We start from the raw sequence: 16,146 nt of genomic DNA, 5'->3' as shown, positions 1-16,146 counted from the left end.
TAATGCATGCACTGCATATTTCAGAACAATCATTTCTAATGAATCTACTGGGATACATAAATATTACACAAGAAAAGAACAGTTGTGTAAGAACTTACCATAACCTTAGATGTGCTTTTCTTCCATGTTGCAGTATTCATAACTGTAGGGAGGCTGCTGCCCAGAGCACCGGACATCTGGCCAATGTATACCAAAATCTTAGGAGAGGGGGTACATACAACGTTTGATGTCAGAGCCATAAACAGATGTCTATAAATGTGATGTCTGCACATACCCACTTCAGAATGGACCGCCGCATACAGTAGTACCCCTGGTAAGCAAGAGGGGGGGGGGGAGCTTTTCAGACCCACATGTGAGACCAGGCCAGAGGGTGCCTCATGGAGGCATGTGCCTGCTACTAAGGTTAGATTGAAGGAGGTATACGTCTCAACAGGTAAATAAATGGGTAAAGTGGGGGTAGGAGAGTGGAACTGAATACTGCAACATGAAAGAGAAGGACATCTAAGGTTATGGTAAGTTCTTACACAACTGTTCTATGTCCTTCTATTCTCATGTTGCAGTATTCATAACTGTAGTGAGTACCAAAGCTTCTTGGTATGAGCCTGGGAGGAAGGATGTGGTCCCTGGTCTAAGAGACCTTGTGGGATGGATCTAGCAAACCTAGTTCTAGCTCTGGGGACCAAATCTAGTTTACAATGCTTAGTAAAGGTATGGACAGATGACCAGGTTGCCGCTTCTTGGACAAAAGTGTAGTCTACCTCCCTAAAGAAGGCAGTTGAAGAAGCAGCTGCCCTGGTGGAGTGGGCTTTCACATTTTCAGATAGCACTTTCCCATGAAGGGAGCAACATGCAGATATAGCCTTTGAGATCCATGAAGATATAGTCTGTTTTGAGGCTGCCTTCCCCAAAACCCTTGGGTGGAAAGAGACAAACAGTTGGTCAGACCTTCTAATAGGTTTGGTTTTGTCCAGGCAATACCTAAGATGTCTGTGGACATCTAAGGAATATAGGATCCTTTCAGAAGAATTTTGAGGTTGAGGGAAGAAGACAGGGCAGTTAATGGTCTGATTTAAGGATAGCTCATTAACCACCTTAGGCATGAAGTAAGGGTTAGTCCCGAAGGAGACTCTGTCTTTATGGAAGATGAGGTAAGGAGAGGTGGCCATCAGAACTTGTATTTCTGATACCCTCCTGGTAGATGTGAGGGCCACCAGCAGAACTGTTTTCCAGGTATGTGGCTTCAGTGACGCTGAATGAGCTGGCTCAAATGGCGGTAAGTTACGTTTTTCAAGGACAAAAATTTAAGTTCCAAGTAGGAGGCATTGGCTTACGAGGGGGTCTGACATGGAGGACCCCTTTCAAGCAGAGCTTAGTCTCTAACCTGGATGCCAAAGAAGGTACCAAAGGCAGACAAGTGGAAATGGCAGACAAGTAGACCTTAACAGAAGCGTACGTCAATCCTGAATGTAGAAGCTCACACAAGTAAGAAATAGATACAGGAATGAGTGAAGGGTCCTATTTTTTCTTTTGACACCACCTGGAGAATCTTTTCCATTCTGATACAGAAATTCTCCTGGTACCAGGTTTCCTGGTCTCCTGCAATACATCGAGTACGTTTCCTCTGGGTATAGGTGTTTGAAGAAGAAGAAGAACCCAATCACCCATAAAGTGAGTTTGACATTGGTCACCTGAGGGTGTATTAGGGATCCCCTGTCTTGTGTGAGTAGGTCTATATGGTGGGGTGACCTGTGATGATTGCCCTTGGCTAAAAGATGAAAAAGAGGAAACCAATGCTGTGTTGGCCAAAAGGGAGTCACCAGCAGGATTTTTGGTTTGTCCCTCTGTACCTTCAGAAGGACCTTCTGAATCAGTGTGAAGGGGGGGCATAGAGCTACATCCCTGCCAAAGAGAAGGTATCCACTTTCCAAGCCTGGGGGGTGTGGATCCCTTGTACAAAACAGAGGCATGTGCCTGTTCTGGGAGGAGGCAAACAGATCTGCCTGAGGAATACCCCACTTGTGTATGAGATCCAGCAACACCTCTCTGTGAAGCATCCATTTGTGAGAGAGTGCAGAGGTTCTGCTGAGGGCGTCTGCCATTGCATTCTCTGCTGAAGGGATGTACACTGCTTGCAGGTGGATATGGAGTGTTGATGCTAGGGTCCAAATCTGTATGGCTAGGCTGCAAAGAGGGTAAGACCTTGTCTCCCCCTGCTTGTTTATGTGCCACAAGACAGTCATGTTGTCTGCGACTAGTTACAAGGTGCCTGGTAGGAGGACTTATTGGAAGGTCTGTAAAGCTAGGTAAAGGGTCCTCATCTCTTTGATGATGATGTGGTCCCTTTGAGTGAAGACCATTCTCACTGTACTTTGCTTAGTTTGTGGTTATGCAGTAGGACTGCCCCCCCCAGCCCATATCTGAGGCATCTGCGAAGATTTGCTGTAAGAGGGAAGGTAATTGGAAGGGTATGCCCTGGTTGACATTGATGGCTGCAATCCACCATTCCAGTTCTTTTTTCAGTCATGGTAGGAGAGGGAGAGAGGGGCCCAGAGGGTGAGAATGTTTGGTCCAACAAATCTTCAGTACCCACTGGATCTTCCTCATATGTAGCCTTGCCAGAGGAAGCATGGGTATCAAGGATGCCATGTGGCTCAGGACTCTTAGGAATTCTCTGGCTGGTAAAGTTTGAAGAGCGAGAAGACTTTTGAGGTAATGGGTGAGATCTTCTATCTTCTGGCAGGGGATGAAGGCTGCCATCTTGTCTGTTCTGATCCTGCACCCTAAGAAGACTAGATCTTGTGTAGGGGTCAGGTGGGACTTTTCCTGGTTCACAGTGAACCCTATGTCTGCTAGGGTGTTGGTCACCAGGTGCAGATGATGGTAAAGGGTGTGACGGTCCTGGTGAAGTATTAACAGGTCATCTAGGCATGGGTATACCTGAATACCCTGTGTTCTGCAGTGAGCAATCACTGGAGCTAGACACTTTGTGAACACCCTGGGGGCTGTGGAGCACCAAAAGTTAATGCAGAAAATTGAAGGTGCAAGGAACCTACAGAAAAACGTAGGAATTTCCTGTAGCAAGGGTGACCTGGAATGTGAAGGTAGGTATCCTTCAAATCCAGAGATACCATAAAGGCCTGGTTTGGAATAAGGGGCAAGAGCAGAAACATCCTTGAATAAAATCCCTTGTTTAAAATCCCTTGTTTATCTGTTGTGGTGGTACCCACCAAGTCATAAAATCACCTTTTTGAATGATGGAGAGGACCCAGTCCTCTGAGGTGATCTTCTGCCAGGAGGGTAGGGAGAGAGTGAGGTGAAGGGACAGGAGGTGGAGGGAAGTAGTGGGTTTGAGTCACAGTGGAGGTGGTTTGACTAAGTGGTAGTGGTGGAGGAAGGTAGTCTAGGAGTGGAATGTTTCTTAGGCTGCCTCCGTCCCTTAGCCTGAGGTGGAGCAGAATGAGATGACTGTCTCCTAACAAAGTCTCTGGTTTTCGAGATATAGATTTAATGCAGCCAAACAGCTGCGGAGAGTTTTAGGCACAAATGATTTACAAATTTCACAAGAGGTATGGTCATGGGCTTCCCCTAAACAGAATAGGCACTTATCATGCGTATCCTTGTGAGGAATTTGTCTCCCACAGGCATACTTCCTCTTTCTAGTTGAAATATATGTCTGAAAGGCTAATATATAACAAAGAAGGGTACTTATCTGTAGAAGATGGCAGAGTCAAACAAGCAAACTGCTTCCCAAAGCTGGCGATCAGAGGTCTGATGATCACTGAGGCAGAAAAGTTCTGAAGTGTGTACCTGCAGACATCACATTCACAGCCAACATCGTTTTATACCTCTGACATCAAACATCGCACATACCCCTGCTCCTAAGACTTTGGTATACTGGCCGGATGCCCGGTGCTGAGGGCAGCAACCTCCCTACAGCTATTAATACTGCAACATGAAAATAGAATGACATTTAACAATATTCAATTTAGCACTAATAAAAATGCACTTTATTAAACAAATGTTGCATACTTACCATAATGATAGATCTATACGTGGAGGTCCACCCTCAGTAACAACAGCGATATTACCAACAGATGACAGGCAGCTCTACAGCTAAAGTGTTCCCAGGATATGCCCCCTCCCCTTTCACCCACAATGCTCTCTATTAAATACATTTCTCTCCAACACTGTGGTATACTATATTAACCAAGTAAACATAAAAAAGAGATCTCTAGCCCAAGGCACTAAGAAGAAAGGGAAGGTGGGTGGGTATGTTACTGACAATGGACCAGTTCATCCACTTCTATCATTGTGGAAAGTGTATAAAGATTAGTTGCTTAAAATCTTGCCATAACAATAGATGTCTTTCTCTTCTCTGTTGCAGCATTCTTTACATGAGGGAGTTGTTTGCCAAAATGACCCAACGTTGGCTAATATACAAAAGACTTCACTGCTTAGAGGTGCATGGTATGTTGTACAAGGGCTGGTGTCGGATGTAGACCATAAAAGTGGCATACGCACATACCATCCTGAGAACTGAGTGCCCCAGGAGGAACACCCATCTAAGGAGAGTATGTAGGCTAAGTACATGTATACCCAAGGAAGAACAAAGTCAGGGGGAAGGAGGGAGGGATGGAATACTGCAACAGAGAAGAGAAGGACATGTATCGTTAAGGTCCTTCTATTTCTCTGTTGCAGTATTCTTTAGATGAGGGAGAATGCCAAAGCTCATGAGGAAAGGGAGGTGGTAGGAGTAGTGGAGCTCTCCATGAAACCACGGAGAATAGCCCTGGCAAGCCCTGCCTTAGACTTAAAAAAGTTGTCTAGTTTGTAATGCTTGGTGAAGTTATGGATTGAGGACAACTTTGGTGCCTCCAGAATGGAGTTAGTGTCCAGTCCTTTGAAGAAGGCATCAGAGGAAGCAACAGCCCTGGCAGAGTGCCTTAACAGGAGACTGGAGGCTCTTTCCATGATGCTCATAGCAGAAGGAAATAGCTTTAGAGATCCAGCTAGAAATAGTGTGTTTAGAGACAGAAAGTCCTAAAATTCTAGGCTGAAAGGAGTGACAACTGGTCAGATTTCCTGATATTCTTTGTTTTGTCAAGGTAGAACCTAAGCTGTCTGTGCACATTCAAACTGTGTAGAACCCTCTCTGCAGAGTTTTGTGGAGAAGGGGAAAATGTAGGTTAAAAAAAAAAAAAAACAACAGTAATAGACTGGTTGAAGGATAACTCATTTACTACTTTATGCATAAAGGAAGGACTGGTGTGAAGAGACACTCTGTCTCTATGGAACACCAAGAAAGGAGGAGAAACCATAAGGGCCTGAGTTCAGAAACCCTTCTGGCTGAGGTTAGTGCAAGCAGCAAGACAGTTTTTTCAGGAGCAGAATTTTAAGGCAGAACCAGTAGCAGTGCCCTCATTTCTTTTACATTGGTGTCTTCCCTTCTTTGACAGAGGGATCAGATCCCTAGTGTTTTTATGGAGCCAAATGCTGCTCCCCATCCTGTGTCTGAGGTGTCTGTGAACATCTCCTGGTCAGGTGTTAACGGATGGAGTGGGAGACCTAGGTTGACAGTCAACTGTCAAATCCACCAGGTAGTCTCTCATTTCAAGCAAGGGAGAAGGGGGACTGGGAACTAGTGGATGTGCATGTTCCATCCACACTGATTTCAGGAACCACTGTAGTTTTCTCAAGTGCAGTTTTGCCAGAAGAAGAATTGGGATGGTGGATGCCATGCAGCCTAGAGTCCTGAAAAAATTCCTGGCAGTTTTATGAGTTAGAGAGATGAGGCTTTGAAAAAAGGAAATGAGTTTCTGAGTCTTCTGAGTGGGGAAAGAGACCTTCATAAGGTCTGTTTGTATCCTAAACAAACTGAGAACCAAAACAAACAAAACTTGTTCCAAGCAGAAAAATTACTGGAACTAAAGTGAACAGTGGCAGCCTCAAATGTTAAAAAAAAGAAGTTATGTACTCAATGACCTTTGCCTAACATACAAGGCCATGTCAAACCCAGATTTGATGAATATGCTTCACCTCAAAAAATCTAGATCCATCAGAGCCACAAGGGCGGGAGACTTAAACCTTGACACGGCTATTAATAGGATGTGCTGGAGGGATAGATTCATCACCCAAAGACTCCCTATGCTGTGGAACAAAATCCCGGTACATGCGAGGCAGAGCACCTCGCTGGCCTTGTTCAAGAGAAATCTTGACCAATGGATGGGAGATCGCAGATATACCCCAGGGATTACCTCAGTGTCACTGCTCGACAGAGGCACAGAAAAATAATGGGTATAGTTCCCCATACTAAAGGGGTGGCGTAAGCCACAAAACGATGGGCTAGGCTTGTAAATGCCCTCGGGCAGATAGCCTAGTATGAACCTATGAACCTATGAACATAACGTTCCATCTGAGTAGTTATACTTCATTTTTCTGCAACCTGTGGGTATACGGATCTGTATCGGATCCGAGCCGGCAACTTTTTTTTAGCATCTGCTCCAAGCTCCGAGCTCCTCCCCTTACCCATAATGCCCTACCATCTCCTATCTTCCCTCAGATCGAGTTTGCTGCCACTAACAATATATATGCAACTCAACCCAATAACCAACCTGAAAACAGGATAAGGTCTGGGTGATGGAGGGAGGGAATGTTGCAGAAAAATGAAGTATAACTACTCAGATGGAACGTTATGGTGAGTACATAACTTCTTTATCTGAAGTAGTTAGCTTCATTTTATCTGCAACCTGTGGGACAGAGTCCCCAGCTACTCCGATCCTGGGAGGCCCTTATGGAAGGATATTCCTGAGCACCGCAGAGCCAAAGGATGCTCTACCCCTAGAAATCAGATACAGTTTGTAATGGGAAATGAAGGTATGTGAATTGGCCCATGTCGCTGCTACGCAAATATCATCCAAAGGTACCCTGGACAGAAGTCGCCATGGACTTGGTAGAGTGAGACTTAACTATACCAGGAGGAGATAAACCTTTTGCTTTGTAAGCATGTGAAATGCAAAGAGTGATCCATCTGGCTAAAGAAACTTTAGAAATAGCTTTCCCCATAAATGCTTTGGAAAAGGAAACAAACAATTGGTCAGTCTTGCGGAAAGACTTTGTTGTATGAAGATAAAAATTAAGTTGTCTATGAACATCCAACAAATGGAGTTTGTATTCACCTTTATTTTGAAAGTTGGGAAAGAAAACGGGCAGATTAATGGACTGGTTTATGTTTGCTTCAGATGCCACTTTAGGTAAAAAGGAAGGGTTAGTATGGAGGGAGACCCTAGCCTTATGGAAGACCAAATATGGAGGCACGGCAGACAGAGCTTGAAGCTCAGTGACTCTCCTAGCCGATGTGATGGCGACTAGGAAAGCTGTCTTCCAGGACAAAAATTTTATGTCCACCGAAGCTGTGGGTTCAAAAGGAGGGGCTACCAATGCCTGTAAAACAAAAGTAAGGTCCCAAGGAGGTACAGAATCCTTGACAGGGGGCTGTAGTAGAAACGTACCTTTAAGAAAAGCCTTACACAGCCTAGAGCAGGCTAAGGCCATGTTGTCTTCACCAACATGAAAACTGGAAATGGCTGCCAATTGTACTTTCACTGTGAAGGAACTAGCTCCTTGCTGAAAGATACCAGACAGAAAGTCCAACACAGCTGGAACAGAAGCTGTAAAGGGATCTATTTCTCTCTGTGAAGCCCAAATGGAAAAGCGCTTCCATTTACTGCAATATAGTTTCCTAGTGGAGTCTTTAAGAGAGGCCACTAGAATAGATTTTACCTGGGATGAAAGACTGGGAGTCCTGGCGATTAACGGAACTGGAGCAACCAAGCTGTTAGCTTGAGGCTTCCCAGATCGGGTGGACGTGTCCCCGACGAATGGGAAATTAGATGTGGGCAGGGATCCAGAACCCATGGCGGAGTTAATAGATGAGACCAAAGGAATGGGAACCAAACCTGACAAGGCCAGAATGGGACAATGAGGATCACTTTGCACCGTAGTCAGCAAGCTTTCTGAAGAAACTTCAGAATGAGAGGTAAGGGTGGATATGCATACAGAAGCCCGGGGGGCCAAACATGGACTAGAGCGTCTCTAGAGACTTCCCCTGGTGGGGAATCAGAGCAAAGAACTCGGTGCACTTCGCTTTGGAAGGAGATGCGAAGAGATCGCAGCAAGGCTGACCCCATGCCAGGAAAATCTCCTCCGCTACTGACTGTTTCAGAGACCACTCGTAAGGCATCAGAATGGCCCAGCTCAATCTGTCCACTAAAATGTTGGAGCGCCCCGGGATGTGCGTTGCTATCAGACACCAAACGGTGGAAATCGCCCATTCCCACACTCTCATGGCCTCGATCTGGTTCCCCCCTGCTTGTTGATATACCAGACGACTGACATGCTGTCTGACTGAATTGCAATCAATCCGAGAGGGAGGACTGTGTGAAAGGCTTCCAACGCTAAAAGCACTGCCCTCATCTCTAGAACATTTATGTGCAAATTGGTCTCTGTCTGGGACCATGTGCCTTGGACTGTTCTTCCCAAACAGTGTCCCCCCCACCGGAGTTGGGAGGCGTCCGTGATCACTGTGGTTTGGACTGAGGGTGATGCAAATGGATGTCCTTTTGATATCACCTGTGAAGTTAATCACCAAAGAAGAGATGTCCTGCAGACGTGACTGATCTTGATCAGAAATTCCATGGGTAGGTCTAGCCAAGATCACTGGACAGCCAGAGTCCATTGAAGAAGCTGCATTTGAAGGCGTGCATACGGGAGAATAGATATGGCGGCAGCCATGGAGCCCAGAGCCCGGAGAACCTCACTCGCCTTTGAAGACTGGGAATTCACTATCTGAGCTATGTGGCCCCTGAGATGTAGAATCCTGTCTGGAGTTAGGAATACCTTCATCTGCAAAGTGTCTAACCATGCCCCAATGAAGTCTAGAATTTGTACTTGTTGCAAATGGGATTTGTGAACATTGACTGTAATTCCCAGTAGGTCTGCTAACCGAATGAAATAATCTCGGGCCAGACACAAGTGATGCTTGTTGTGTGCAGTGAAGAGCCTGTCGTCCAGGTAAGGAAACACCTGAATACCCTGAAGCCTCAGGTGGGCCGCTACAACTGCCATTACCTTGGTGAACACCCTGGGGGCTGTGGTGAGACCAAAGGGTAGGGCCCTGAACTGAAAGTGACTGGCTCCCAGCCAGAAGCACAGAAACCTCCCGGAGCTTCTGTGTATTTTGATGTGGTAGTAAGCATCCTGAAGATCTAGCAAGCACATCCAGTCACACTCTCGGAGATAAGGTAGAATGGACTGTAGGGTGACCATCCGGAATTTCTGTTTTGCTACCGACAGGTTTAATGTTGACAGGTCTAGAATGGGCTTAAGGTCCCCCGTCTTTTTTGGCACCAAAAAGAACCTTGAGTAGACGCCTAATCCGGAATGATCGGGGGGGGGGGACCTTTTTGATGGCTCGTTTGAGAAGCAGGTTTGAAACCTCTAGAGCTGAGGCCTCCCTGTGAGTGGGTGGAACATCCGCGAGGTGTTTTGTAATGTTTGGAGGGGCAATGAAAGGAATAAAGTAACCTCTGGATATTATCTGAAGAACCCAGCGATCTGTCGTAATGGACTCCCATGCCGCTGGGTGTAAGGACAATCGTCCCCCGACTGCCTCCAGAGTAGGACAGTCGGGCAACCCCTCAGGGCTGCTGACTGGGTCTATCAGAAAAGGGTTCCCTAGACCCCCTCTACCTCTGGATCGGTGTCGATCCTGTCCCCCTCTGCCTCTGGGGGAATAGTTGTCCTGAGAATCCTGGGAAAACTGAGATTTTCGGAACCACATCTTCTTCTGCCCTCTTTGATTCCTAGAGAAGGACCGCTGAGGGTTAGAGAAGTGGACTCCGACGGCAGACAAAGTCTTCCTGTCCTTTTTGCTCTGGACAAGTGTGTCACGTATTGTCTTCCCAAAGAGGGAAGAGCCATCGTAGGGAGCGTTGATAAACAATGCCTTGAAAGGGTCCGCAAACTGACACAATCTGAGCCAGGCATGACGCCTCATGGCTATGCCTGTCACAGCCACTCTAGCTGCAGCCCCATAGATGTATTTGAGACTGACTTCAGAGTAGACATTTTCGCCAAGAACAGCGGTCTGTCCTGCGGTGATAAAGACTCTGGGGGCGACTCAGCGAATTCCGAAGCAAGGTCTCACTGAAGTCGAATCACATGTGCCAAATAATTCAGAGCACGGATAGAAAAAGTCACTGAAGAGTATACGCGCTTCCCAAACCTATCCACCGACCTGGACTCCTTGTCTGGGGGTGGACTAAGGAACTCTCCTGTGCTAGTTCCTTCTTTGGGGCCACTGCGACCAACATAGCATCAACTGTGGCTCCTTTCAACTAGGGTTGTCTATCAGAAGGAGGAGATAAAACCTTGTCAGGACATTTGGGGATGGGCTTTACTGTGTCGGGCTCCTTCTATGCCCTCGTGGTGATGAGGTCCACCAAGGGGTCTGCTGGTGGGGACACCCAGGAAGTAGATGGGCCCGTGCCAAAGGCCTCCAAGAACACTGACTTATCCCCAGAAGGTTTTGGGGCTGACCAACCTCCTCTCTGGCGGAGGACTTCCATAATTTCTCCGAAGGAGACGTCTTCGGGAGGTGACCTGGTGGAACCTTCTCCTTCATCTAAGTCATTGTCAGTGGTGAGGGACTCGGGGGAGTCCAAGTGCCTCCTTTTGCACTTGCGCTGGCCCTCTTCAGTGGGACTTTCAGAAGGGGATCCGCGAGCCACAGGGGTTTCCTCGGGGAAAATTACCTGGGGATCTTCTGGCACGGGCTGTCCTTGAGACAGGATGAAGGGAGTCGTCGCCAAATCCAGGGGGGCCTGAGTGGTATCAGAGGGAATGGGCTGGGGTCTCAATCCCTGGGAGAGAACCCTCTCCACCACTTCGAAGGCTGAGGGAGAAGTCCTCCCCGGATCCAAAGCTGGGACCAGAGCCGAAGACAGGGTAGCCTGAGGTCCGAGGGAACGGGTTGGGTCCGAAAGAGTCGGAGCCGAAGAGCCCATTCCCCCAGGTATGACTCCCTGTCCGCAGCTCCGAGAGTCACTCGGATCCGAACAAGTTGGATCCAAGGAACTCAAGGTAACAGCCGGAGTCGAGGTTGGAAGAACCGTCGGCGCCGAGCTACCAGCTCCAAAGAACCTCGGATCCAACAGCCCCGAAGCATGGATCGGGGAAGGAAAGATGGGGCGGAAAAGAGGCATGGAGGTCACCCCTCCAGAGGGAGAGGGACCTGGCAAGACTCCCATCTGAATTTGGGTCTGAAGAAATCTCCGCATCATCCTGTCCATATCCATGTCCAACAGGCTCCAAGTTGACCTCGAAGAGGCCACAGACTCAGATCTGGCTGGTCTGCGCAGAGGGGTGGAAGGCCTCGGGTCCGAATGTTCCAATGGCTCTGGTGAGAAACGCGGTGACCGGAGCCGAGGAGAAACATGCCTCATTGTCTTGGATGGAGGGCTGAGAAAGAGCTCCATGTCTGGGGATCTCTTGCGATGCATGTCTTTCTTTTTCTCCCTTTCTTCTCTGCATCTTTCCTTTTCCTTCCCTTTTTCTTTATCTTTGTCAGACTCGCTGACTGAAGATCTGTCCTTAGAGAACCCATCGCCAGATGAAGAGGGAGGTTGAGTCCCTGTCTGGGGAGGTGCACTAGTGACCGAGGCAGAGGCAGAATCCAGCATGGCAATGGGAAGAAGGCCTTTGGTAACTAGCTTGGCCTTACGATCCCTAAGGGCCCTAGGGTTGAAGCCTGAACAGATAGCACACTGGGTGGATAAATGTGCCACTCCTAAACATATCATACACAGAGTGTGACCATCAGCAGGGGAACGCTTATGGCCACACTCTGTACATTTTTTGAACACAGGCTTTGGCTGGTCAGCCATAGTCCTGCACTCAAAGGTAAAGGTACTACCTTCCCAACAAAAAAACACACACACACAGGTAGGGGGGGAGGGCAGGCCTGACTATTCTAATACAAAAAACTTTTTTTTTTTTTACACTAACGACCAACGCATTACTACAGAAGGGGAGGAAGGGTAATCCTAGACAAGCACACTTAGATATAATCAAAAGTTTCCACTTACTATCCCTTTTTAGCTCAGAGGAAAGGAGACCATGATGCACACTACTGGCGTGGCAAACGAGATCTGAGGGAAGATAGGAGATGGTAGGGCATTATGGGTAAGGGGAGGAGCTCAGAGCTTGGAGCAGATGCTAGAAAAAAGTTGCCGGCTCGGATCCGATACGGATCCGTATACCCACAGGTTGCTGATAAAATGAAGTTAACTACTTCAGATTATTTATTTTAATAATCAAAATAAATGCAAATGAATGAAAGGATTCAGTGCTGTCATCTGCAAACATAATCAGACTTCTTCAGAATCAATTCTACAAAAACTGACAAACGGATACAGGGAAATTAAGAGGAGGAAGGAGAGGAACGGACAGGGATAAGATTGAATATTCTGAAAGGCAGGCGTATCCCAAACCTCCAGTGGCTAAATCCAACAATTCTAACTTGTATGATAACTATCATGCATTGGACCGCAGTGAACAAGTGCTCAACACTGAGAAGGTGGCCACCCCTTTAGAGCAAGTCCCTGTCAGGAGATCAAAAAGGTTACGAAACTGGCAAGTATGTCAGCAGATCCTGTCCACCCCCAGCACACTCAACTCAGACAGCTTGCAATTTGGCAGGAAGATGAACATGGACCCATGCAACACCAGCTGGTCACGGAGGAGGTATTAATGGGGTATTCAGCCAACAAAGATGATTTTAGTTTTGGTTATGGTCCCCAGATCGTGCAGAATATTTTAAGCAATTTCAAACTATTCAATTTCTCCAACCAACATTTCAATATTGCCCACACTGACCTGTTAGGCAAAGAATACAATTTTGTTCCCTCCTGTCATTCACAAATCAATAAGGTATTTATTGACTTAAAGATTTTTTTAAGGAAGTTGTATTTCAAGAATTTTGTTTAATGACAGTATTGTTTTGAAATTCTGCACTGTAGCAGTAGTTTCAACATCCCCCTTTCTTTGCCTGTTCTGTTATTTGAAAAACTTAGTGAGAACAATCGGAGACATTTTTGGCAAGGCAGTGACAAGAACAGGTCACAGTATAACTTATCTAGACTGTGTATTCATTGCTGACTGAATTAGCACATGATAAAGATGAAACCCGATGGGGGAGATCGTTATCATGAACAAACGATTATTTAAATGAACAACTACGCTTAAAAAAGCGTTTTTTATGAGAAAGACTTTTAAAATTTTGTTCATATTGCTTACAAGAAGATTGATTATTATTTAAAGGACTTGTTTGATCAGGGACAAATTATTTTTGAACTCTTTCACTTTCTTGAAGTGAAGTACATAGTGGTGCCCACTTTGTTTTGTACTGACCCTCCAATGAAACCTACTGTTAGTGCACGGTGTTCTAAAACCCATCCTCTGGCCAAGTATATTGACTATATAAACTTGAAAAGGGGCTGGAACCTTTTTCCCACTTGTGTCGAGACTCCTAGGATTTCTTGCTCAAACTCGAGCAGTATGGATATTAGAAAGACTTCATTTTTCTTACAACTGACGTGGTTGAATTATTCAATGTTATACCACATTCCATAGGGCTGGAGTGGTTTCACAATATTTTAATGGAATCCACATCCTTGGACAACAATGACATTAACATTCTTACTCTATTCCAAGAATTAGTCCTTGAGATCAATTTTGTGTATTTAGATGGACAGTATTTCCAACAGACCAAAGGAGTCGTTATGGGAGCATCTTGTGCCCCCATTTTTGCAAACATAGTTCTTATACAAAGGGAGAAGTAATTTGTGTTTAGCAGCTCTAGGTCTCTCCCCATTAAGTTGTATATACGTTATTTGGATGACATTTTTATTGTTTTGGGGGTGGTCCCCAGCAATGGTATTGAGCATTTAAATTCTACTATCCCTTTTTTGAAATTCACTTTTGTTTATAACAACTTAGCTATTAATTACTTAGACATTAACATTACCAAAGATGTCAGCAACAGTTGTATTGTGAGTACAATAAACAGAAAACTAACTTACTCTAACAGTTGATTACATTACACCAGTAATCATCCAGAGCATCAAAAAAGAGGGATTATTATTAGCTTGGCCAGAATGGTATCAGAAGACACTCTATTTGGAGAAGAATGTTTGAAATTAGCGGATATGTTTGTGACAATGGGTTATCTTTCCAATTAGGTCAAGGATATTAGCTCTAGTGTTGCATTTAAAACACAGGGAAGATTTTACCTCTGTCAAGGTCTTCTTTTACCAATGTTCAAGAGCTGTTTCATGATTCCCCCAAGGGGGTAAAGGACCATACCTTATCTTTTATTACTGAATACACTTTAGAGTCCAGGCACATTAGAGATGTCCTGGGGAAAAACTGGTGTTTTTTTTTCATTCTTTAACAGTGCAGTTGAAAAAGTGGGGGCAAAACCTTTGGTGGTATATCATAGTGTGAGATCCCTTAAGAATATGTTGGAAGTAGACAGCCAGGTTTATATAAAACACGGTACAGCTAAAAGTGGATTCGGCCCCCAATGTAGATACAGCCTGGTGGGTGACTCTGTCAAGATTAATAAGAACGTTATTAAACCCTGTTTTAACTGTAATTACAACTCTACACGTATAGTTTACCTTGCTGTATGCCAAAACTGTTATGGGTTTTATGTGGGGAAGACCCAAAGAAAGTTGAAAGAGCATATGTATGAGCATCTTTTACACATAAAAAAATATAAAGAACGCTTTCTACAAGCATATATCAAACCACCCTGGTCATATATTTTTTTTTTTTTGGAAAAAGTCCTCAGGAATCCAAGGGATGGGCCTTGGGAAGATTATAATGAAAAAAATGGAATTACACTGGCAACGAAAGCTGAATGCTACTCTTTTACCTGGTCTTAATGAATATGTATCTATTGGGAGTGTTCCTAGGCTCAAGTCTTACTATGTTTAAACTGCATTTGGTATTGCTTGGTTCCTGATTTTCACACGTTCAGGTTTTAATGGTTTTCCAGTTATATTTTAATTGCATTTTAGCTTTTATTGGCGGGGAATGAACATGTGATCATTATGAGTTGGGTATTTAAAAGGTTGATATGAATGTGTATAATTGATTCTGAAAAAGTCTGGTTATGTTTGCAGATGATCGCGCTTAATCTTTTTACTCATGTGTTATTCTTGGGATTATTAAAATACATATTTTTAACATTTCTACCTCCATTCACTTTGATTCTGCTAGTTTTTCTGTTTGTATCCTGCATCCCAGAAAAATGTGGTCCTGAGAGAGGAGAGAGCAGATATCTGGTAGTTTATCTTGAGACCCACAGATTGTAGAATGGAAATGGCAAATCTTATATCATGCTCTAGAGTTCCTGGACTGACTGCTTGAAAGAGAAAGTTGTCCAGGTACGGGAAGAGCTGAATGCCCTGAAGTCTCAGGCATGGGAAGAGCTGAATGCCCTGAAGTCTGCAGTAAGCAATACCTGGGGCTAGGTATTTTGTGAATACCCTTAGGGCAATGGAAAGACCAAAAGGCAAGGCAGAAAACTGAAAGCGCCAAGAGGCCACAGAGAATTGTAAAAATTTTCCATAACTGGGATGAATGGGGATGTGTAGCTAAGTGTCCTTGCTATCTATGGAGGCCATAAAGGCTTGTGGGATGATCAGAGGAAAAAGGGTTTGCAAATTAAGCGTTTTGAAGGTAGGCACTTTCAGGAAGGTGTTGATGAAGGAGAGATCCAGGATGGGACTCTAAGGGCTGTTTTTTCCTTGGTACCACGAACCTCCTTGAATAGAACCCTTTTCCTCTTTGATTTGGAATGGTGCCTTGATCAAACAGATCTTGCAGCACTTTTGAAAAAATGTGGCAGTTGCTCTCTGGGGGATTGTGGCATGCCTGTGAAAGGTGGGAGTGAATTCCAGACCATTAAATAACCACTTTTTTATGATGGAGAGCACCCAAGAATTCTGCGTAATGTTTTCCCAAGCTGGAGTGGAAAGAGAAAGGTGAAGGGAAAGGGGTGGGAGGTTTCTGGTGTCCAAA

General features: G+C 45.2%; 1 protein-coding gene across 1 annotated transcript in view; it reads right to left on the bottom strand.

Annotated features, from left to right (window-relative positions):
• The window catches only part of PNPLA7 (patatin like phospholipase domain containing 7), a gene marked incomplete in the record, with an annotated part of 4,152,928 nt that overhangs the window by 2,534,470 nt on the left and 1,602,312 nt on the right, over positions 1–16,146 (bottom strand).

This window comes from Protopterus annectens, chromosome 2.part2, assembly GCF_019279795.1.
Source record: "Protopterus annectens isolate FY-2018-M chromosome 2.part2, PAN1.0, whole genome shotgun sequence".
Classification (NCBI taxonomy): domain Eukaryota; kingdom Metazoa; phylum Chordata; order Ceratodontiformes; family Protopteridae; genus Protopterus; species Protopterus annectens.
This window is presented reverse-complemented; position numbering and strand designations above follow the sequence as displayed.